The sequence below is a fragment of the Amblyomma americanum genome, chromosome 5 (genome assembly GCF_052857255.1).
Source record: "Amblyomma americanum isolate KBUSLIRL-KWMA chromosome 5, ASM5285725v1, whole genome shotgun sequence".
NCBI lineage: Eukaryota > Metazoa > Arthropoda > Arachnida > Ixodida > Ixodidae > Amblyomma > Amblyomma americanum.
In genome coordinates, this window is record NC_135501.1 from 77,445,050 (window position 1) to 77,470,648 (window position 25,599).

The 25,599-nt window shown below is 50.2% G+C and overlaps 1 pseudogene; it reads left to right on the plus strand.

Moving 5' to 3' along the window:
• Positions 1–1,239: 1,239 nt before the first annotated feature.
• Positions 1,240–2,284, plus strand: LOC144133985 (uncharacterized; annotated as a pseudogene).
• The last annotated feature ends 23,315 nt before the right edge of the window (positions 2,285–25,599 follow it).

The window sequence follows — 25,599 nt, forward strand, 5'->3', positions numbered from 1 at the left end:
TCGGAATCTTACAACCTGTATGCAAGAATGTTGGGACCAGGGAGAGATACCGCGAGCATAGAAAGCTGCGAACCTGGTCTTCATTGCGAGGAGAGGAACGAAGCTAGGCTTTGAGCATGTCAAACCCATTTCCTTAAAATTTTGGGTTGGAAAAGTGATGGAGGACATAATTCAATCTAGACTGAATAGTGTCATGGAAGATCAAAATCATTATCCTGATACCGGCGTCTCTCATAGCCTGAGTCACTTTGGCACGTTAACCCCCCACAAATACTTCATCCTGATACATTCATATTCTTCAGATCAAACCTATCGGCATGCGATGCATTCTACAGCTTAAGATGCAGGAAATCGATAAAAATACTGTTGATACTAGGGTCATTGTGGCACTGGACGACCCTGAATCTTTTGATAGTGTCACAAACGTAGCCATACTTGAGAACCTTAGCACGCTAAAAGTTGGAGTCGCGACATATAACTACGTAAGGGACTTTCTCTCAAATCGGACGGTTACCATCAGCCTGGCTGGACAATCACTCTAAAACATTAGATAGGGGAATAGAAGGACGCCGCAAAGATCTGTTCTCTCTCCCACTCTGTATAATGTAGCGAAGATTCGGCTCGCAGGGCAGCTGAATGGAATCACAAATTTGCATCACACCATATATGCCGACGATTTGACGCGGTGGTTGAGCAGGAGTAGCGATGAACAGATTGAAAGGAAACTTCAGCGAGCCATAGGCGTAATAGAGAAATATCTCGCGCAGATTGAGTTAATATGCTAGGCAGAAAAATCAGGGGGCTTTTTTTGTTTCATCTCAAAAAATGAAAAGAAACAGTCCCCCTTGAAAAAGTTGTGATATTGCTTTGCGATTAAGTGGCAGTTCCATTCCGGTTGTAGACAGTATACATGCCCGAGGGCCGCGCATGCAAAGAAAGGGTACAAACACAGAAACTATCATGAGACTTGTTACGAGTACCAGCCAGACGTGCCGGCTACTCAAGCGCATTTCTAACAAGCATGCGGGGGCGAAGGAGGCCAATTTTTTGAGATTGGTTCAAGATTTCTTCTTAAGCCGAGTGTTATACGTTGCCCCCTATCTCGAACTGGCCAAAGCAAAAAAGGACAAAATTGAAATCATAATCATAAAAGGGATCAAAATCGCACTAGGTCTTCCTCCGAACACTTCGACGGTAGAGATTCTAAACCTAGGTTTCTCCAACAATCTGAATGAGCTCATGGAAGCCGCTGCCCTCACGCAGTATCAAAGGCTTTTAAAAATCAAAAACTGGGAGGAAAATCTTGGAGCCTCTGGGGTCCGAACCCTACAAGTGTTCAAAGCGGACAGATAACATACCTAGAGCAACCAGGGATAGACTCAATATTTCACCGCTGCCAAAGAACATGCATCCGGTATTTTACCAAGGTAGACGCAAAGATAGGGCTGTGGCCCTACCGAGCAAATTTCGAGGTAGATCAGATGTGCTCTACACGGACGCTGTCAAATACGATCGGAAGGCAGCACAAACAGCGATAGTGGTTCGTGAGAGTGGAGACCCTGTCTCGTGCTGCACTGTTTAAAACACAAGTGCACCAAATGCAGAAGGAGTTGCCATTGCTATAGCTGCACTACAAAACGGTACAAGAATGATAGTGAGTGACTCTAAGACAGCCATTAAGAACTATGATATGGGCAGAATCTCTGCTGAAGCCGCCAAAATTCTGAGAGAAGGGCAAGTACCATCACAGCTAATCTCAAGAATCCGGTCCCCGGCTCATCAGGGTCTGTTTGGGAACAAGAAGCCGAACGCGACCTCCCGAGGGCTCACTTTGCAGTCAATCGCCGCTGACGCGCCGCCTCCACACGAGGAATACCTCCCATCGGGTGACGAACTCACAACATTCCATGATGTAATTTCTCATTATAAGCTCGGTCGCAAGGCCTATTCAGCAGCAGATAAACAGCTCAGTAGGAAAGAGAAAATAAAGTGGCAGAAATTGCAAACCGGGGTGGTTCCAAATGCTCTTCTTTACAGTAAATGATATCCAGAAGTCTTTTCTCCTAGATGTATGCACTGCAATAGCATTGTAGATCTAGTCCACATGGTCTGGAGCTGCCCTTTCTATAACGACCCGAATAAAAATGTACAATCCTGGGAGATCGTATTGCTCAACCCCGAAGCAGAAGAACAACGCAAAGTCATCGGTCCCGCCCTGACCGCCGCCGAGTCCCAAGGGATTCCGCGCGACGGTTTAGGGAATGAATGGCGGTTGAGGCTATAGCCTTCTCGCCCTTCAGTTTTCACGGGTGCAAATTAAAGTTACATTTCTCTCACTCTTGGGAATCAAGCGAGGAACAGTTCAAGAGGGTAGTCTTTCGTGTCTCTCGGGAAGGGATAGGGGAAGGGGGAGGTGGGGATTTTGAGTACATGTACACACCATGTGGAAGATATCACAGGTCTCCCCACAGTGCAGGCATCCGCGGTCTCATTATCTCGTAAGTTCTGGTGGCATTATTATTTACAGTAAATGGTATCCAGAAGTCTTTAATCCTAGATGTATGCACTGCAAAAGCATTGTAGATCTAGTCCACATGGTCTGGAGCTGCCCTTTCTATAACGACCCGAATAAAAATGTACAATCCTGGGAGATCGTATTGCTCAACCCCGAAGCAGAAGAACAACGCAAAGTCATCGGTCCCGCCCTGACCGCCGCCGAGTCCCAAGGGATTCCGCGCGACGGTTTAGGGAATGAATGGCGGTTGAGGCTATAGCCTTCTCGCCCTTCAGTTTTCACGGGTGCAAATTAAAGTTACATTTCTCTCACTCTTGGGAATCAAGCGAGGAACAGTTCAAGAGGGTAGTCTCTCGTGTCTCTCGGGAAGGGATAGGGGAAGGGGGAGGTGGGGATTTTGAGTACATGTACACACCATGTGGAAGATATCACAGGTCTCCCCACAGTGCAGGCATCCGCGGTCTCATTATCTCGTAAGTTCTGGTGGCCAGGAGCCGAATGATTCTTTTCGGTGTGCGATCAGCGGCAGTCCGTCTTAAATACAAGCGACAAAGGGGGAGATCTCGCCTGCAAAGTAATGATCAAAAGCTTTTCGGGAGTCCGTCATGATGAATCTCGAATTGGCGTGGGCGGCAGCAAGCGCTATCTTTACTTCCTCGGCTCGCACTGAATTCTGGGCTTGGAAGGAGAATATGTCAACGTTCATTTCCTGGTATAAAAGAGCAGCCGAGTAAAATTCCATGGGTGATGGCCCTGCTACGTCTACATAGTATACACAGGGTCGAGAGCCGTAATGTGTCTCAAATTTTCTCAATTTTTTGTTTACGGCAGACAAGGTGAGGACATAAATTGTTTCAAGGGCAAAATCAGGAGGAAGGGTCAAAATTCTTAGAAAATTTGGTTGCCGTGATTGTGATTGGCATTGTCATAAGGAAAAGGAGCTTTAATTCTCTTTTGACTGTAAACTGGAGGTGGTTGAGAAATTGACTGACCTGGACGCACCTCTAGCCATGTGTTTGGAACTTCGATTATGCAGATGTCTTCTTGGGCTCAACTTTTTCTATCATCACAAGAGTAATAGAACTTCTATGCATAAATATTGGCAGCATTTCAATACGAAACCGATCCAAGGCTTTATATTCGATTTTTTAATAGATCAAGACAGCATTCTTGCAAGGTTAGCGGAAAGAATCCTGTGCAAGCTGAAGCTAAAGGCGGCGCCTCATCTTCAATGGCAGCAGGAATAGGCATGAAGGAAAGTCGTGTACATCCCGTATATGCACGGTGTCGCACATCTTCTGAAGAAGATCGCTGCGCGGTGGAATATGCAGGTGGTGTTCTTCGCCGAACAAAAAGTTGAGAAAGTACGCGCTGCTGCGCTCAAGAAGCTGAATCCGGGCTCTCTTAGAAAAGATAATCGGCAGTGCTCAGTTGCACACGCAGAAAAGTTCATAAACTGAAAAAAAGGCGTCATGTATTGGGTACCTTTCTCTTGTGGAAAGGTGTATTACGGCCAGGCGGACAGGTGCATAAGCATCACACTGAAAGATTATTAGAATTCCCTCTAGATGAAAAATATTCAGGGGGCACTTTGTTTACCTGAAGTGCAGCGAGAGGAAAGCCTTTAGAGTGGTGTTGGTGCATGTGTTACTAACTGATGTCTGGTTAAGATGTTGATTAAGTAAACTACTGTCTGTGAATCTTAAATGCTGGAGACACTGGAGGGCGTTTGGGAGGCATCCGTCTGATTCGACTCCTTCCCTGAAACACTCTCCAGCGTCCAACACGAGGAGAAATGCATAAGCGTTGGCAGCAAGCTGCGTTGTAGAGCACGATCGGCTGCTGATCGGAAAGATGTTTGTTCGAATCCAATCTTGCACAAAGAATTTTTTGTTATCGAATTAAAGACCGTAATGAGCTGAACGATCCTATGCTGTCACTTCTGTTGTCGTGACTTCCGGTTGGCGATACAGCGGACGAACAGGACCTCGACCGGGAGTATGAGTCATAAAAGGCTCTCGCCTTAAAACCCCCTTCTTCCCACCTAGTACAGCACTGCAGTTATTGCAAAGATCAAAATGACAACCTTTGCCGGCCTGACATTCATAACAAAGAGGTCCATTACTACAGCAGCAACCAGTTAGGCAGGGAAATCTTCGAAGCTTATTGCATGGCTAAGAACACACACACGAATGTGGCGATACCATCCGTGGCATTACAGGAAAATGAGATAGCCTTCCTCGATAGAAGGCTTCCATCCGCAGTGTATTCTTCGATGCGTTTGTTTTTTTGTTTGGTTTCGTGCATGTTTCATCTTATTTATTTCACATGTTTTTCCAATAAAATTTAGTTGCTAGTCTGCGCCCGCGTGTTCTTCTCTATTCGAAGTCCGTTATCCGTTTTATGCTACTCCACAATCTGGACTACTATCCTTTTTATTGCTCTTTGTAGAGGAGGTCTCGGTTCTTGATAAGTCTTAGTTATTGGACACCGGGTTCACCGAGTAGCAGATGAGTTGTTAAAGGTACACCCCTTGAAAGGATTTTGGGCCAGTGATGTAAGCACTTCAGCACCCTATAACTGTGATTTATAAAGTGTGTTTTTTTTTCTCAATAAGAAGATCAGTTGGGAGGTAAAGCTTTCCTGTGTCGTCTTCTAATTTTTCTTTCTTCTCATTCACGCTGTACCACCCACAACAAACTCTTGCCAAGTTTCCCAGGTATCCATACTTCTTAAAATGAAGATTGGAATCAAGTTCAGCTCCCTCCTACTTTCGTCACTGCGAACAAAGTTCGATGCTGTTTGTTATCTGAAACCTGGCTTTCCACACAGGATGAATCTATTTATTTTGATGATTATAAGTACAATGGTTTGACGAGGCTTCATGGAATAGGCGGTGGTCTTGCAATTTATGTGAAAGACTGCTACACGCCTACTGTAATTGAAGAATTTTTGGTCGAAACTCTCAATTATCAATGCCTTTCTATATCTTTGTCACACGTTATTATTACTGCAATGCACCAACCACCCATGGTTCATAAGCAGACTTTTTTCAATTTACCGAGTGCCTGGTTGACTATCTAGCTTCTATTAAACTTCCTTTCATACTTATGAGCGATGTCAATATAAATCTTATGGCTACAGATTCCAATGCATGCGAATTTAAGAGTATCTTTTCAAGGCATGGAAACTGGGGTACATGAGACTGCACTGAGAGCGCTACATCAGAGTTTTGACCAAGTTAATACCTTTTCATTATTTCAGGAGAAAAAAACAAAAAAATTGGTTTGTGGTTAAGCATTGAGTAAACGTTTGCCGGTGCTGTTGGTCCGGTGATTTCCAGAAACTGGATGCACCGCTTGAATGCTTCTCGATGATATGAGTTGCAGGCGAAGCGATTTAGTGAGAAACGAACTTTTATACAGGCTATTTTGCAGATGGCTACAGTCAAAAGTCAGTATACGTCCACAACTATCCGCGGCCGACCTAGCCGTCCGCCTGCAAAGAGGCGAGGGACACCGCGTCCCAACAGCCAAACTGGCGCGCCTTGCACCAGCTGTCAACGGTCACTCCCTCCGCACTCCGCCAGACCGAGCGCCTCCCAGCTAGGAGTAGGTATAGAAAAAGCACACGGGCGCGGCTCCCTTCGCGGGTACACCCCGAAGATGCCCGCGCCCCTGTCCACACGTAAAAATAAACTGCAAACTGTGACTCATCAGTTTTGACGAATAGGAATGCTCAGAACTGATGTCAGCGTTTTCTCTTACCCCAGCGTTCGTCCCTAGGTGGTCTCGCAATGCTTCGCCAAGGAGACAGGGGTCCATTGTCGAGGCCGGCAGGTAGCCCCGCCGTCCGGAGCGGCGAAGGAAACCGCAAGGACGAATGGGGAGACTAACCAAAAAGCCATGAGTCCCCTTCTAACGCCGTGCACCAAAGCAAAACAAAATAGAACAAAACCGGACGCGCAGCCTAGGTCACTGCTTTCTCGCGGAATATTCGCAACACAAATAAGAAAAGATGCGACAGCTTGCCGAACCCTACACCTTCCCCTAAGACCCGGCTAATCTATTCAGAGATAAGCCGAGGCAACAAACAACAAAAAGGGTTCGACAAGTGGCGGTTGAGGTGGTTGAGTACCTCTGCACGAGCAAGCAACCGGAGCCTGCCAGACCGCATGCTGCGACCCTTCGTCTCACACACAGATACATGCTACTAAGGTCCACAAAATATAGACAAAAAAAACAGGCACGGAAATCCCACACTTTCGTTCGATCGACGCGCGCCTTTCTTGAGTACAACGAGTACAGTTTGTGGACCATGCACACAGTTCTCTGGTCCACTATCCCCAGCGGTCAATGCGGCATGTCAGCCCGTGCACTATCCCAACAAGCGTTGGATATTGTAGACAAGGCATCTGCGTTAGCGTGGTCGGCTCCTCTGCGATGTTCAATGGTAACGTTGTAGCGTTGGAGTGCAAGAGTCCAGCGCCTAAGCTTTGCTCTTTGAGGCACACTGCTCGTAAGAAAGGAGATCGAATTGTTGTCAGTGATGACAGTCACGGTGGCGGCGCACACCCACGTCTCAATCGTTTTTAATGCCCAGATTACCCAGAATGCCTCCCTCTCGATTGCCGCCCACCGCATCTGCGATGGTGTGAACTTGTGACTGGCGAAGGCTATCGGCGCCTCAGTGCCGTTGTCAGAAAGCTGCGCTAAGCAGGCACCGGCTGCTACTGCCGACGCGTCTGTAAAAAGCAGATACGGCTTTCGCGGGTCCGGAGTGGTCAGTGAAACCGCCTCGCTTTGAGCTTTCTTCAGGGCTTTCAAGGCTTTGTCCGCGTCATCTGGCGACGGTATTTTGTTCGGCACGCCTTTTCCTGTCAGGCATGTTAGTGGCAGAGCGATTTCTGCAAAATTGGGAACATAGCTACGGTAGTAGCGGCACAGCCCAAGGGTGCACCTCAATTCTTTTTTTGTCTTAGGGGCTTGAATTCCTTCGATGCCTCAATTTTCTCTTTGGCTGGGCCATGCCGGCCTGAGCCGACAACGTGCCCCAGGTAGCAGATTGAAGGCATCGCTGCCTGGCACTTCTCCGAGCTAGCGTGCAAGCCCACCCTCTCCAGAGTGCAAAATACCCGCTTTAAATGATGGATATGCGCTTCTAGAAATTGGCTGAATACGGCGATATCGTCTAGATAGGCGCAAGCGTATTCTTCCTGCCCGGCTAGCAACTGGTTCGTTTTCTGTTGGAAGGTTGCTGCTGCGTTCTTAAGATCAAAAGGAATCACCCGCCAGGCAAATTAACCTAGGTGCGAGATGAACGCTGTCGGAAGCTGAGAATCCTGAGCGAGTGGTACCTGCCAATAGCCGCGCCTGAGGTCCAGAAGTGTTATGAACCTCGCGGCTCTGACTCGCATGATCAGCTCCTGGTCGGTCTCGGTCACCGCGTTCAGCGCTCGGTAGTCTATGCAAAGACGTGCCGACCCGCCTTTTTTGGGAACGCACATGATCGGGTGTGCAAAAGGGCTTTTGAAGGGGTAGATGAGGCCTTGTGGAAGGAGCTCATCAATTTGCCTCGATACTTCGTCTTTGAAAGCCTCTGGGACTCTATGAGGGTGGCCTCACCTTGGAGTTGCCCCCTCTGCGAGCTTTATGCTGCGTTCGCCCACGCGCGCGATCGACGGTTTGTTATCAAATAATGCCTAGTGCTGCTCGAACGTGGCGTGCACCAGCTCCGCTGCATCCCTGTCTAAGTGGCTTGTTTTATCCGGCATAGGCATTACCCGGTCCTTCGGGACGTTGCTTGCGCGCGGGGTATAATAGATTTCTCCAAAATTGCAGTCGCCATCAAATATGACGCTCACCGAACCTACCTTCCCGACGTAAGGGCGTAGCTTATTTGCATGTATTTGCATGCGGCGACCATCACTCATCTGCACATACTACGAGTGCTCGCGGTACCTTTTTGTCACCACCGCCGGCCCTATCCACTTTGGGTACATTTTCCCTGGCCTCTTGTCATCAAAAACGAGGACCGCCTCACCTTCGCGAAAGGTTTTTACCATTGCGTGCTTGTTGTAGTGCGACGAGTACGCCTCTTGCTGTTTTCTAGTCGTTACCTCCTCAATGTCGGCCGCGAGTTTGAGCTGTGCTTTCAGATTTTCCAAATACTCAGCGGGAGCACTCGCTAGCTCCCCGGGTGCCTCAATGTCCCCTGCCCAGCTTTGCTTCAGGATACCGAGTGGTTCTACTGGGTCTCGGCCGTAAAGCATTCGGAAGGGTGACACGCCAGTTGTGTCGTGTGGCACCTCCCGATAGGCCCAAAGACGAAAGGGAATGAACTTGTCCCAGTTTTTCGGTTCTTTTTCGAATACGTGTGAGAGCGTGGTCTTAAAGACTCTGTTCCACCTCTCCACCGCCCCATTGCTCTCCGGATGATTGGGAGCGGAAAAGCGTGGCGTACAGCCCAGTCTTTCGAGGAACTTCTTCGTAAGTGCGGCTGTGAAATTGGTGCCGCAGTCTGAGCACACCACCTCGGGAACCCCAGTCCGGCTAAACACCGAAAGCAGCGCGTCGCAGGTTGCCCTGGCGGACAAAGACCTTTAGGCAGACTACTTCTGGCCAACGCGTCCACAGATCTATTATGCAAAGCACGTATCGATGTCCTCGGCCAGACGATGGCTCAATCGGACCTATGATATCCACGTTCACTTTCTGAAAGGGAAACTTCGGGCGAGTGAAGGCGTTATCGGTATCCTATCGGTTCGCAGGTGGTCTGAACGCGCTTGACAGCTATGGCAGCTGTCACAGTGTTTGCGAATATCCGACTCCATGCCCGGCCAGTAGAAACTGTACTTTAGGCGAGCTTTAGTCTTGAGAAAACCCAGGTGTCCCCCCAATAGGACTCGTGTGCAAGACTGAGTGCGGCCTCTCTCCGTAATCTTTGCAGTACTAACTGCTGTACCCCTTGGCCTTGCACCTGGTCTTTATGATACAAAACTCTGTCTACGATAGATATGCCCGCCTTTCCTTGCTTGGCGTTCTGCCAGGCCTGACGCAGAGTCTCATCCTCATGCTGCTCCACACGAAACTTCTGTGCCCCGCTAAGCTCAGCCTTGCCGCCCCCCTGTGATGGCTCGACCTCATTACTGTCAACTGTCTGCTGGGGCAGGGTTTCATCTGCGAACGCCAGGACGGGCTCTGTGCCCAAGTCTGGCCCTGATCTATCTGGTCTGTCGTCAGCCGGCGGCGACAGAGTTCCCACCACCTGCACGATACCCTCACTGTCCGTTTTGACCGAGTCGTGCAGCTGTTACCATGAGTCTGAGGAAATTAGACAGTCGGCTTGTGTGAGCGTGTCGGTGAGCGCACACAACACCGGTGTCTCAACGTCCACATTTTCGATCAGGAGAGCGCCAATAAACAGCGCCAACGGAACTACAGCCAGTTTTGCATCTACCTTCTCTCCGAAAGCAGAGACGAGATCGATCGTCCTGAGACGAACTCCTCAGGTACAAGGCTTTCGACCATTACGGTGATATCTCCACCGGTGTCCACAATAGCGCCTATAACCGCTTCCCTACAGCAGATTTTAATGTCCCTGAGCGCTGGACGCGTGGATTGCAAGACATGGGTGGACACGCGTGCCGTTAGCCTATCATCGCGCGGTGGATTCTCTCGTCTGTCTGCTGGGTTCTCACGATCAAATTGGCAGTTCGCGACAAAATGTCTCCAGCTCCCGCATCGGAAACAGCCACCCGACCGCGATACCTTTTTCTTTTCTTCTCCTGGCCTGACTGCGGCTAATCTGTCTCCTCGCTCTGCTCCATGCTTGTGCGTAGTTGGGGCTTCAGTTCTCGGTTTTGGGGGCGTGTCAAAACCTTTAAAGCTGTCGGCTTTCCTCTGAGCGCTTCCCTTCCCGGCGACTTCCTCGTATGTGTGTAGGAGTGCAGCTATCTCATCCGCATTCAACCATTTCTCACCCTCGCGCAGTTTGACATATTTATTTGCTTCTTCTGATAGCCCCGTCTTGAGCTGGACGGCAACCAGTAGCTTCAATAATCCGTCAAAAGACGACACGCAACGTGACTAAATAAAAATTTAAGTAACTCTGGACGCGTGTGACAAAAGCCTTCCAGGTTTCTTCACGGCGCTTGGTGGCCCCAGAAAACCGCCTTTCATACACTGCGGCTGAAAGTATCAACACGTCTAGGACCACCGCCTTCAACTTGTCATAGTCTCTGTGCTGCTCTGCGGTGAACCGTGTCGATAAGTAGGCTACCCGCTCAGCCAGCACCGGGAACACAAGCTCAGCCAATGTTCCTTCGGCACGTTGTAAGCCACGAGCGAGCATTCCAGTGACTCAAACCAGACGGGTACTTCACCGTCGGCCGACAATTTGGGGAACGCGCCGGCGAGTAGCTCAGCATACTGTCTCAACCGCTCATCTTCGGAAGGCACTGAATTCTGGCTTAGAGCACGCATGAATTGCATCTCGAGCTCTAAGGCTCATCTTTTTTTCATACAATTCCAACTCTCTCTCAATGTTTTGGCCATGTCGTGACCCCGACGCCTCGTTGCTGCCCTTGTCTCCACTGCCACTACCGCTGTCCATCGTAGATGCCTTGTCTGGGTTAAGATGACAAAATCGGGTTATCATCAACTACGCAAGCCTTAGTCAAACAGTGACAGCTAAGAAAAAGAAGGAATCAGATAGCTCCCTAGGAGCTGTGCTCAGGGTCCTCTTTTCGGGCAGGAATGGCGGGGACCTCGGATCAGGCGCCGACTGAAGCCGCTAGCTGCTGCCTTTACTCGGGGATGCCGTTTTCTGTCCGCTGAAGGCCGTGTCCGCTTGAATCTTCCAACTGCCGCCGTTGCTCAGGGATACCGCTCTGTGTCTGTTGAAGGCCTTGTCTTCGGCGTTTCACGCCCGATGCGGTTCGCATTTTCGTACCCCCGTAGCCTGTCGTCCTTTCTGTATCTCGCCTTGGATGCCGAACTTCGTCGTTCTCTCCGTGGATGTCTTCGTCCGTTCCTCGGGGCCGCTGCAGAGCACCAGTACTGTCGACTGCGCCAGTAAAGGTTTGCCGGTGGTGTTGGTTCGGCGATTTCTAGCAACTGGTTGCACCGCGTGAAGGGTTCTCGATGATATGACTTGCAGGCGAAGCGATTTAGTGAGAAACGAACTTTTATACGGGCTATTTACAGATGGGTACAATCAAAAGTCAGTATACGGCCACAACTATCCGCGGCCGGCCTAGCCGTCGGCCTGCACAGAGGCAAGGGAGACTGCGTCCCAACAGCCAAACTGGCGCGCCTTGCACCAGCTCTCAACGGTCACTACCTCCGCACTCGGCCAGACCGAGCGCCTCCCAGCTAGGAGTAGCTAGAGAAGAAGCACACGGGCGCGGCTCCCTTCGCGGGTACACCCCGATGATGCCCGCGCCCCTTTCCACACGTAAACATAAACTGCTAACTGCGGCTCATCAGTTTTGACGAATAGGAAAGCTCAGAACTGATGTCAGCTTTTTTCCTTACCCCGAGTTCCTCCCTAGGTGGTCTCGCAATCCTTCTCCAAGGGAACAGGGGTCCAAGGTCGAGGCCGGCAGATAGCCCCGCCGTCCGGAGCGGCGAAGGAAACCGCAAGGACGAATGGGGAGACTAACCAAAAAGGCATGAGTCCCCTTCTAACGGCGTGCACCAAAGCAAAACAAAATAAAACAAAACCGGACGCGCAGCCTAGGTGACTGCCCTCTCACGGAATATTCGAAACACATGTACAAAAAGATGCGACAGCGCGCCGAACCCTACGCATTGCTAAACATAAAATAAGTTCGAAGGCACGGCTTTTTGCAGCCCCGCCACGTACCTGAAAACGCCGCTTGGGTGCCCACAGTGGCTGGAAAAAGCCGTGTCTTCGTACTTATTTTATGTTTAGCAATGCTTAACCACAAACCATTTTTTGTTTTTTTTGACTCAAACAATAAAAAGGTATTAACTTGGTTAAAACTCTGATGTAGCCCCGCCACGTACCTGAAAACGCCGCTTAGGTGCCCACAGGGCGCCAGCTCACTATGAATACCAAGGCGGCAAACCCTCTTCTGTGTGTCAGTAAGCAAATAAACCGCGGCTGCATAACGCGAACGAAGGCGGCTTTTACCTCCAGTAATGGTTTATTTTCCTTCCTTTTCGTATCGCTTTAAAATAAACCACAACTAGAGAAATATTAATAAGTCTCCGCCACGACGGTGGAGGTTCTTCGGCGGGCGCACGAAGCGAGCGGACGTGTTTTTTAGCTCTCTGCTCCTTCGGACGCTCGGCCTAAGGCTTCGCGGCGCTGCGGGGCCTCACCATGGAGGCCACAGGCTCCGTGAACGAGCGAAGGCCTGTGTTCGGCGGTGACAATCAGCAACGCAGGGCAGGCCGCTCACGCTCACGATCACGGAGACGAACGCCATCCAGAGAAAGGTCGTCCAGCGTCATTCGGCGAATGCAGGCCGAGGTCGCTGGTCTGCGGGACACGGTGAGGTGCCTGATGGCGGCGCTCATCTTCACCTCGGAGAAACTCGAGACCGTCATCGGGACCTTGAACGTGTCGCCGGCTGACCTACGTGTTCTATCCTTGAAGGATGCCATGGCGCTCGCTCACCAGACGCAGAACTCCATGGCGGCTCCCTTTCCGCCATTTCTGGCCACCCCTATGCTTCCTGCCACCATTGCTACACCTGGGGAACCGGCTGTGATGCCCTCTGCCCCTGATGCTGCTGCTGCGGGAGGACACCTGCAGCCGAGGAGAGCATGCGCACCCCGATGGACGAGTCTGTTCTCAGGAAACGGCGACGCTCAACGGGGTCCGAGGAGGAGAGGGACTCGGAAACCAAAAGGGACATCGCGGTGGCTAGGCGGGAAGCTCGAAGCCCCCCACCGTCACTGTTTTCACTCCTTCCACACTCGAAGGAGCAGGACCTGCCCAGCACGAGCCCCATGGAGCCCACCTCCAGTCTGCTGCTGATGCTGGGGCGACGGCGTCCGGAAGAAAACCGGGTGCGACCTCACCAAATCCCGCCGCACGAGACCAGGCTGCGGCTGGGGCTTCGTCTGCTGGCAGCGAGCGCGCCCAACTCCTCAGCGGGCCGCAGACAGCGGCGACGCTGATGCTGGGGCCAGCCTGGTCCCGTGACGCACCATCTCTTCCAAGGCGCAGCGGCGCCGGAGAGCTGCCCTGGAGCGAGCCGCGGCTGCCATGGAGGTCCCGTCCAGCCTGGTGGGGACGCTGCTGTTTCGGCCTGCGAACCGGTGCACCGTCTTCACCAGAGAACAGGGCTGGGAGTTGGCCGAGGAGATCGGATCGCGCCCGGGCGTCCTCGCCGTCCGGATCAACATGCGGCGGATTGTGGTTGCAATGGACGCGGGGAGCAGCGATGCTCTCCAGGCCCTGCTAGCCACAGCCGTCATCCGCGGCGTTCCGGTCTGCGCCAAGGAGCCTCCTCCTCGGAACCAAAGCTCCGGCCTGGTCTTCGGTGTGTACGGGCGCAGGACTGCGGAGGAGCTGCTAGCGGCGGCGGTGTCAACGGTGCCGATGGTGTCGGCGTCTCTGTCGGGCAGCACACTCGCTCTCCGTTTTGCGGCGCCGACACTACTGGCGTTCATCACCATATTCAAGCGCAGGCTTGCGGTCCGCCCCTGCCTTCGCCGGCCGCTCCAGCGTGGCAAGCGCGCCAGTCTGGGGCATGCCACTGAGGTGTGTCGCGCTTCAGCCTGATGCGCGCGCTGCGGCGGGCCGCACGAACCTGGTACTGCGCGAGCAAGCCACGCTGCATTAACTGCGGGGGACGGCACGCAGCCATTGACCCAGCGTGCCCGCACTGGCAGCGAGAGCGTCACGTGGCCATTTTAATGGCCACATCCATGGCCCCGATGTCCAGGCGATTTGTCCGAGCCGTCGTCCAGGCTGAAACAGCGGCCTCAGCCCAGCAACATTAACAGACGCCGCGCGCGCTTTCTTATGCGCAGGCCGTCAGGGGAACACCTCAGCAGCAGCAGCCACCGAAGCAACGGCAGCGCCGGTAGCGGCAGCGGCAATCCGGTTACCGGCGTCCCGTGAAGCGCGGCCCGAGCCTGCGGCCGCTTCTCATGGCCAGCCCCCTGACGCACGGGACGCGGAGATCGCGCGCCTAAAGCTGGCGTTGCGCGCCCTCAGCGCACTTTTCCCGGTGGGCACCGATGGACACCGGGCTTGCTTAGAAGCATTGGGTGCTCCCGCACAGATAAGCCTGCATGATGGCTAGACGCCGGACTCCCTCCCGCATACCATCCATCCTGCAGAGGAACGTGCGCTAACTTGCGGCGCGGTACGCCGAAATGCGAGTTCGCATCGCACAGGATTCGCCGGAAGTTATCGCGCTGGAGGAGACGTACTTACGTTCACATGACGGGGAGCCCCAGATGCGGCTACCTGGCTACATTGGCTACCAGTCAGCCACCACGTGCGAGGAACCCACCTGTGCCGCAGTGCCCTGTTGTGTCACATCTCAGCGCCCCGGGAAATCAAGGTGCGCGATATACGTGTGGTAGGACGTCCAGCACATCATAGTCGGCTCGGCGGCGGCGACATCTGACGTCCAGGAGTGCGTGGTGGTGACAGTGCGCGTCGGTGGTGTTGACTCGTCGGTGGCCAGTGTTTATGTGCGTCCAGCTGTCGCGTGGAACGCGCTGTGGTTTCGTGCTGTGTCTTCGTGTTGTGCCCCGCGCCAAATCATCTATGGTGATTTTAACGACCACCATAGTGCGTGGGGCAGTGCGCGCAACTCCGCGCGTGGAGATGACCTGCACGACGCAGCAACGCAGCTGGGACTTACCCCCTTAGACACTGCCGAGCCCACCTTTCGACGACGCGGAACAACCGGCTCCTGCCTCGACGTTGCCTTCGCATCCAGAGGCATCGAGGGGACATGGCGCCGATCACCATCTCTCTGGGGCTCGGATCATTACTCCACCCTAATCGAACCCACTGTGTTGGAGGCGGGCCCCAAACCTGCCTATTCCGTTACCAACTGGAGTGCGTTGAGGCGAGCGGTTGATGAGGCTGCGGCCACTGGCGCAGATTTCTTTTCAAGTCTAGTCCGAAGCGCTCTCGCATCCACCCAACGAGCAGAGCTAAGGGGAGGGCAGCGCACACCTGATATCGAGCTGCTCAATCTGCGCAGATCGCGCAGAGCGACGGGCGCGACGGACTGACAGAGCCGCCGACTGGACTGTCTACAACCGCTTGGACGATTCAGCGCCCGCCACACCAACAAGCTATACCGCCGGCAGTGGGCTTCACTATGCCAAAGGATGGAGGAAGATGTCAGCTCGCGGAGGCTGTTTGACACCTTGCGGCGCATCACCGAACCACAGGCAAACCGTCAGCCGCTGGCCACCCTCACAATCTCCAGTGGGCTCAGGTTTGAAGAGTTGGCAGAGCGGGCGCCTTAGCGTTTTTCCTGCATAAAAACGCAGGCGCCGCGGTCAAACAAAGCAAATTGCTTTTTTGCTCAGATGCGCCGTACGCCTCTTTAATGGCTCACCTTCAAGTCTGTTGTCTCAGAGATAAAATATAGCTCTATATCAACATCACGTCCATGAAAAGGAAGCTACAGGCAGCCAATGCGTTTATTGTTTGTAGCAGTTTGTACAAAATAAGTTTTCACTAGTTCTAAGGGCAAACCTTCCGAAATGTCAGCACTTTTGAAACACGTTCTTCTGTCATTTCGCTGTATAGTAACATTACACTTTTGCTCTTTGCAGTAGTTGTCAAATTACTTCAAATTTTTTTATTCCGCGCAGCCTTTGGATAATCTTGACCCTTCAACATGGGCTTTAAAGAGAACTTAAGCACAGTCAGTAACGGGGCTGCGTCAACTCGCAGAATCCCGGCGGTAGTGGCAGCGCCCCATTGGACACTATGTTCCGCAGCACGCATAGGTCCTCGTCGCCGTCCATGATGCCCAACGTGACCGGGCCCCTGATGAAGTCCTCGGCGGTCATGGTCAGGAAGCGCAGCTTGGGAAAGAAAGGACGCATCACAACTTTCAGCTGCAGCGGGGATCCCGTGCCGCGGCTGCTGACGCACTGCTCCTGGACCCAGCGTACGGCCAGTTCCGCAACCCCTATCTGCGGCACGTACCTGATATGCACACAGAACACATCACAGAATTCGTGTTCGTGTAGCGATAGCTACATTACGGTAGTATTTCGAGCTTCAGCGTGTCGGCTCCGCTACCCTGTGACTGCGCCGCCACGCCGTGGCTGAAACGCCACGCCGTCGCTTCACTGCCACACTGTCACGGCGTTGGTCACATGGTCGAAATCAAGAAGAAGAAATCAATCCTAGTCGAAATCAAGAGAAAGAAATGGGCTTAGGCTAGGATATAAAGCGACGGCAAGATAACAGTTAGTTCTTAAGGTTAATAGAGTGGATTGTAACAGAAAATAGGAGTAGCAGGGGGCGGCAGCAGGTTAGGTGGGCAGAGGAGATAAGAAGTTTGCAGGCATAGTGCGGATGCGGCTGGCGAAGGACAGGGTTAACTAGAGAGACATAGGAGAGGGCTTTGAAGGACAGGGTTAACTAGAGAGACATAGGAGAGGGCTTTGCCCTGCATTGGTGTTAGTCAGGTTGATGAGCATGATGAAATAAAACAAAAATGCAAGCGTTTATTATGTAACAGTTATCATGCAACATATATGTAACGAAATAAACAAAGCAAGAAATAGAAATAAAAGAAAAACAAAAGTGAAACAAAAATAGTAACATCTAAAAAGCAATGAAAAACAACCAGCAAGAAGAAACACTAAATGACGCAGAAAATAACATGAAAATGGTAGGGACAAGTAAGACAGGGAAAAACTTTCGCATTTCCGCTGTAAAGCAGACTTAAGTGCAATTCTCTGGAGAGAGAACAAACCTTTATTAAGGAAATAGAGAAGATGAGCCGCCGTAGTTGGTGAATACCGATATCTTCTTGGACCGCGTCCGTATAGCCCGGGATGCCCCAAGATCACGCCGCCTCACGAGCCCGGCGTGCGAGGGCAGCTTGTGGAGTCACACTCTAGCACTCGAGGAGAAAGATCTCCCAAACCTCTTCAGTGGGGGTGGAGTTGGGAGAGAAGTGGGCTCTGTGTTGACAGACCCACCCCATGTGGGATAGAGAAGAGAGCTCATCACAGTGTGGACATAAAGGATTCACTTTCAGGGCATAGCGAGAAGCTACGGCGGTACACCAGTAGGTGGGCGTCTGTAGCTGTCGCCGAATGCGTTCGTCTGCCTTCGACAGCCCCTTTGCTGGAGGAAGGAACTGGTAATGCCTGTCTTTCTAATAGTCGACGATTTCTGGAAACCGCAGAAGCGGTCGGCTAGGCTCATCGGTTGGCGAGCAGGCGGTAGTAGGTGTCTGGAGGATAAACGCTCGGGCATAATAATAATATTAATTGGTTTTTTGGGGAAAGGAAATGGCGAAGTATCTGTCTCATATATCGTTGGACACCTGAACCGTGCCATAAGGGAAGGAATAAAGGAGGGAGTGAACGAAGAAAGGAATAGGTGCCGTAGTGGAGTGCTCCGGAATAATTTTGACCACCTGGGGATCTTTAACGTGCACTGACATCGCACAGCACACGGGCGCCTTAGCGTTTTTCCTCCATAAAAACGCAGCAGCCGCGGTCGGGTTCGAACCCGGGAACTCCGTATCAAACCCGACCGCGGCGGCTGCGTTTTTATGGAGGAAAAACGCTAAGGCACCCGTGTGCTGTGCGATGTCAGCCGCATTCACAGCTTCGTAACCACGGAATCCCTGGTAGGCTGGCGCTCATGTGATGTGCCTAGGCAGGCTTGGGCTCAGAGTCTTTTCTCTGCTCAGTATAACAGTAAATACTTACTGAAATATGATAGCAACGTATAACCAAAGGCCCGCCGCTTATTACAGTAGCTTAATGTGGGCGATACACAACTCCAAGAAATGAACGTGTTCAGTAACTACTTCCAAGAACTTTCGCATTATGGTTTCGGCGGGATCTTCTGGCACTTTTGGAGGTCACGCAAGAAAGTGACGTCGCCCCCAGAGTAGTTTCAATCTGTTTGAGACATTCATGATATTGAAAGATGTCCGAGACAGGACTGTCGAAGAGATAGTACTCTGGAAAAAAAAAGAACAATGATAGGCTGAGACGAAGAAGTGACAAACACTTCGTACTTTTATCTCCAAAACAATTGCCTATCTACGCCAAAGTTGGATGCCATTTCCTGCCGCTTCTCGTTATCGCAATGCCGCCGCAGTGGCTCAGTGTTTATGGCACTCGGTTGCTGTCCCGAAAGACGCGGGTTCGATCCCGACCCCGATGGTCGAATTTCGGTGAAGGAAAAACTCTTGAGTCCCGTGTACTGTGCAATATCAGCGCACGTTAAAGAACCCCAGGTGGTCAAATTTCCGGAGTCCTTTACTAAGGCGTCCCTCATAGCCTGCGTCGCATTGGGATGTTAAACCCCCCAAACCATAAACCATGTTTATTACAATAACCAGTGCAGGATTAAGAAAAATGGGGGCCCTGGACTAATGCGCATGCTGGCCCCCTTTCCTTATACTGACTCCGCTCCCTCCCTCTGTCGCCTGCTACGCTGCTGGAAATATGCCATGTTTCAGTTTAATTGCGCCAAAATAAAAAGAACGAGGTGCGATCAACGGGATTAATATTATAGTTATTATTATAAATAAACAACGAACCTTTCTTGAAACTTGTGCTGTTCTAAACACCAACATATATGTTCACTATGATGAATCTGTATTGTGTTTTCAGCAAAAGCTAGGTTTTAAGGAAACGTTTAGTGCAATCAAAACGAACAAGAACCTAGAAAAGACAACACAGCTCAGATGTCGATCGTTCTGAACCTAGGCTTTGTTTGCATCACTAACTTTAATTCGGTGAGGAGACGCATGGTTGTATCCAAAACATTCTTTATTAAAATTCAGGCATCAGAATGCTGTAATCATTATACAAGTTACTCTACAACTATCTAATACATATAATACTTAAGGCAATACAAACACCATAAAAATGCACTTGAATACAGGTTAAAATTACCAACTGTAATTGGAGAACATTATTTGAAATTTTTTTCGTTAAAGGCAAGACAAGCAAGGACGACACCAAATAAACGGGGCACGATCAAAAACAACAAAAATACAGTTCTTTATAAGCACGTTAAATTTCGCAATAACAAACAAGAGACGAACAACGAATATTTGCATATCTTGAATTACATTGCTCAGCGCTTCAATGGCAACGCGGAGGCTCGGAGGCGGCACAACGAACTTATGGGAACTATTCATGTATAGCGCAAACAGTCCTCATTTAAAATGGCATCTTGCGGGCCTTCGCTTTTGCAAAATCAGATATAGTCTGTTCGAGGGATAGATTGCGGTGGAGGTCACTTTCAATAGACATGTATGCAAGCGAGTTCACCTAGGCGTCAAGAACGCTCAAGCGAGGGCAATTTTTTATCTGCGACAACTTGGAAAACGATCGTTCGGTCTCACAGTTTGCCAATGGAATGCTTAAGTACATTCGCCAAGCAATAGCAACGTTCGGAAACATATCATTAAGCTTTCGTGCAGCAACTTCATTATTCCCAGAGGACTCGTGTCCTGGCAATAAGAGTTGTGCAGAAAGTTCACAAACTGAACGATTTGAGTGGAAAATGCTGGCTCCAAATCTTTTGTAGCTTTTAATCAACTTGTCTGCCTGCTGTGCCATGGAGGCCTTGCTCCCAACTTCTGTGAGCAATTTTAAGAATCCGAACCCTTCGCTGAGTTCAGTATACGCAGCCTTTCGCACTCGCAAAGCAGAGCCTAGACTGTCAGTACAACATTGTAGGTCTCTACGATAAACTTTTTTTCTACCTTGTAGCCCACTATCGCTTTTCCCGTCCGGCGCTTACTCAAAGCACTCATGCTGATAACATTGATTGGTACTGAGCTTGCGTGCTCTCTCCTCGAAGGTATTAAAGAGAGGTCGCAAAGAATTAACAAAGCTTTCTAGCAGTTGAAATGTCTTGCAGTTGAAATGTCTATGCCTGGTTTCTGAAATACCACGCTCATTTTGTCAAAGTGGTCAAAGATTTCACTCCAGAAAATCGCCAAGAATGCAGTCTCTTGTTTTGTCGTTTTTTTGAAGAGAGAGTGCGCTTCGTTTCTAGTGTTACCGTTTTCTTCCTCGTTCTTCGATATAGCTTCAGGCAACACATGACTGCATTGAAATTTATCAGAATGGCCTTACAAGATTGAGCGTGTCTTTACCACCTGGTCCCAGAAAGACTTTTTAAAACAAGCTGCTGGCCAGTTCCGGCCATGCTTCCCAAAAGATACTTCCATCGCTTAGGTGAGACAGCAAAGAACACATACAGTGCCTGAATTACAGTGAAAACTTTCACTTCCTCAAGGCAACTGTCAACGCTACACGCGCCAACTAACTTCAGTGATTGACCAGCACACGGGGTGTAGACTGCCAATTCGTTCAAGTGTTTGATTTGAGCTCGTAGTCTCTTGTATTTTCCTGACATATTACTGGCATTATCATAAGCTTGACCCCTAAAATCATCAATTGAGATGCCACTGGTCGTCAAGAGAGACATCACGGTATCGAAAAGATACAAGCCGGCATGCGATTCGATTGGAACAAATCCAAGAAAGCGTTCGTACACTTTCCCATTTAAATAGTGTCATAGCATTTGATGTGCTTGTTTAGAAAGAGATAAAACTTGTCAGTGGCCTCAAGGACTCTCATATCGTTTCCATTTCACGGTGAACCAAAAATCTCCTCACTGCCCCTAAAGGCTAGGTTGCGCTAAGCAAGAAGCTTACTACAACAGCTTACTACAACGACTAGGCACTTCAACACCTCGGTCCAGTAAGCGGTCTCAGTGACAAGATGCTTAACCAGCTCCTTGTCATTTGTGCTGCTTTAGTTAGAGCGGGCGAGCCATGTTGCCGGGCTGCTCCTGTGCTCGACGCTATTTTCATGAGCGCAAACCTTTTCTTCTGCTCTTTTCCAATAAGAAAAGCCGAGCGTGATGAAAGCACTGGGGATACTTGAAATCGAAAATAGTTTGCACATGAAATAGTAAACCCAACCTTTGGACATCGAGTACATTAACCAGTGTCGGTCGTACGCCTCCCTATTTACAGCCTTTCGCACAAAAGGATGAGGTGACATATAGCGTTCAGAGTTTTCTATTGCTTTCCGGAAAACGAAAAATCTTTTGCCCGATTTTCAAAATACAATGGCCCTTTCTTAAGGCATACACACCGAAAGCTGTCAGTAATAACGTCCAGCCACTTAACAGGGTCACTTCGGCAAATCTCGCAACGTACCTCTTACTGGGGGGAGTCTGTACTTCGCTGTTGCCGCAACGAGAAGCCGTCTCATTCGTCCTCTTGAGGCACACTTTGTGGGTGAGTACATGATTATTTGAAGCCAAGCTAACAACAAACAAGTGAGTCGGTTCTTGGAGTGTTAATTCCTGGCGCTAGTAAGTAGAAGGAGGCTCATCGGGGAGGTTTGGCAGCTGTTGATCAGCAGTAGTAGAAATCGGCGTGGCGTACTGGCCACCTGGAGCTCTGTGTCAGGGGTCCGGCCGAATAGCATAAAAATTGCTGGCTCAGGAAGAGGACAGGGCTCGGTTAGCGTCGGTTGCTCAGAAATATGGACGACCGAGGTTGGCACCATTTTCACAGGATCCAGACAACCAAGATCCGTCAAACCTTGCTTCTTGCCAGGAAACCGTGGCGATGTAGTTGTCAAGTCTTCCATGGAAGCACAGTCGGTACTATTGAGAGTTTGACACGGACTGTGGGTTGAGCAATCATACCGCTGAGCGGAAGCTGCATTCAGTAGGTACTTTGTCATCTATGGTACCTTCTTTTCAAGCTCTTCTCTTTCTCACTTCGCCTTTCGTTTAGACGGGCCACTTTGATGCTTCCGACTGAGCATTTAGGATGAATGGATGCTAATTGTTCACCGCACCGGGCACTTCTTCAGTCCGACGCGACCGCAGGTGTCCAACGGTGGTCGTCCTGATGACTGGCGCACGCTGCATCGATGGTCTGTGGCTGGCCGAGAGTGGTGCGTCCCCCGGGAGCTCCTCATCGGGCGGGTTTACGCAAGCTTAATCGGCGGCTTGGGGTTGAACCGTAGCCCGCGATCAACTTCCTTTCATAGACGAACGCCGCTTCTGTCTTTTACTAGCGCCAAAGCAGGCGTTCACATACGCATAGAGTTCCTTGTACAAATTGCCTCCTTCCCCGTACAAGCTCACTCCATCTCCAGTTCCGGTCTCGCCATCCTATTGACTAGGAGGAATCGTCTGTTCTGGGACGTTAACGATTTTTCTTTCGCCCCGTCGACACCGAGCGCAAGAACAAAGGGCCGAGGGACACTCCTAGAGCGGGCGAAGTTACGCGCCCTCCGTCGCCTCTGAATCATCTTCTTCTATTTCTTTCTGGAAAGTTTCTGGAATCTTCGTACAGAACTAAGCTGCTATCGTAACTGCTGAGAAAAACTTAAATCTCTGTCATATTTTCTTAACGCTAATGACGAATGGCGTCCTGTTGCTTTCGACATGGCTCTGGAATCAAAAAAGGGAATAGAAGTTGGGAATTTGAGACGTCGGTCATTATTTTTACTCCGTTTAGGTACAACCTTTAGGTGTCTTCTTGATGGTTGTGCTGGATGCTAGCACTATACATGGAGTCCAAATGCACTCAAATGCGATCTTTGCCCGGTTGTTTCCTCCCAAAATCTAAAGAATAAGTTCCACACCTCCTCAGCTGTCCAAATTCTCTGTTCTGGGGGATTTGCGGACCTAACAACAAGCAAAACTCTAACGTAACTGTATTGCTAGGACGTGGTGTCCACATATCGATTCTTTGCTATGAAAACGTTCTCATCTGCGTTTTTTTTTGCAGGCCAGTGGGCTGTGCATTTCGGTGAAGGGCAAAATTTTGAACTTTTCGCTGCACCGCGAAGTGTATTTTTTCAGCTGTTTTTAGGTCGAGAGCATTAAAGTTATTTGAACAATAAAAGAGGCAGTAGTTATTGCTGCATTCACAAAAAGAGATTTCATTATTGGTGGTTAGAATAACTTTTTCCTGAATACCTCGCTTTATATGAAATTCAGCCCAAACATAATAAGTGACCTTTAATTTTATAAATCTCTTGTGTGGTACGAAAATCCTACTCCTGCTGAGCGCGAAGCAATTTATTGGGGCATCTGTCAACAACTCCGCACTTTTTCCACTCACCGCTTCCGTAAGTAACATAAATGACTATATTATTGGCGACATCAAAAGTGGAGGTGTCCCTGATCCTGGGAAAGAAATTGGAAATGCATGAAAATCATTTTCATTACCGTATCTTCATAGCAGCAAAGGTACCACCTGACTACTAGGTGCAGCTGAAGATTGCATTTTGGATACCTTGAAATCCGCGGCATCAAAAACAGAGGCATGCCCGTGTAGCGCAGTAACTGTCTCATATATCGTTGGACACCTGAACCGCGCCGTAAGGGAAGGGATAAAGGAGGGAATGAAAGAAGAAGAGGTGTCGTAGTGGAGGGCTCCGGAATAATTTCGACCACCTGGGGATCTTTAACGTGCACTGACATCGCACAGCACACGGGCGCCTTAGCGTTTTTCCTCCATAAAAACACCGCCGCTGCGGTCGGGTTCGAACCCGGGAACTCCGGATCAGTAGTCGAGCGCCCTAACCACTGAGCCACAACGGCGGGGCGTGGCTAAGTGGTTAAAGCGCTCGACTACTGATTGGGAGAGTATTTTCAAGGTGTTTTTACAGATTCGTCATTTTACTGCATTTAGCAACGGGGTACATTTTGTAACAGGTTCTAGGCGGCTGCGTTTTTATGGAGGCAAAATGCTAAGGCGCCCGTGTGCTGTGTGACGTCAATTTACGTGTTGAAAATCCCCACGTGGTCGAAAGTATTCCAGAGACCTCCACAACGGCACCTCTCTCATACTTTCTTTTTTGACTCCCACCTTTATCCCTTCCTTTACAGCGTGGTACAGGTGTCCAACGATATAGTAGACAAACTATATTAATAATTATAATTTCTTTTGGGGGAACGGAAATGGCGCAGTGTCTATCTCATATACAGGCGGACACCTGAACCGCGCTGTAAGGGAAGGTATAATGGAAGGGAGTGAAAGAAGAAAGGAAGAGAGAGGTGCCGTAGTGGAGCACTCCGGGATAATTTCGACCACCTGGGGATCTTTAATACCCTCCGCGGTGGCTCAGTGGTTTTACCGCTCTATACTACAAATCCGGAGTTCCGGGTTTTGAACCCGACCGCGGCGGCTGCGTTTTTATGAAGGAAACACGCTAAGGCGCCCGTGTGCTGTGCGATGTCAGTTTAGGTGTCCAACGAGGTCAGTTTAGGTGTCCAACGAGACATACTGCGCCATTTCCTTTCCCCCAAAACCAATTATTATTTTTATTATTTAGGTTTCAAAGTGAAGCGTCAATTGACCTTCGGCTTTGCTTGCGGGAAGCGTAGATTTTCGCTTTAATCCTATAAATCTTGGAGAGGAGCAGGTACACTTCAAGAACGCGGACGACGGTGCGTTCGAGGGAGGCTGAAGCCCCGTGTAAAGAAGCAAAGCCAGTTCAAAGCAACGAATTGAACGGGAGAGAGTTACTATCGCCGTAATGCAGTGACACGGCCGCTCAATGGCAATGCACCAAGTGCGTTGCCATTGAGCGGCCGTGGCAGTGAGTTCGTGCTGTGGAATTCTCAGTTGCGTTCAAAAAGTATATTTACAAATGATGCGCCAGCCATCCTGTTTGTACGCGCCTGCTATAACAATCCGGTGAAAAGAACACTTCGAGGAACTATCAAAACGGGTAGAGGAGCTGAATATTGAACGGCGACACAGTGTGCCTACCCTGCATTGCAGATGGAGCAAAAGTCTCTGTACTTCGCTACACTATGTCTTCGTAGCCAGTGCGGAAGTCTGCAGCGATTCAACTAGCAAAGTGTGC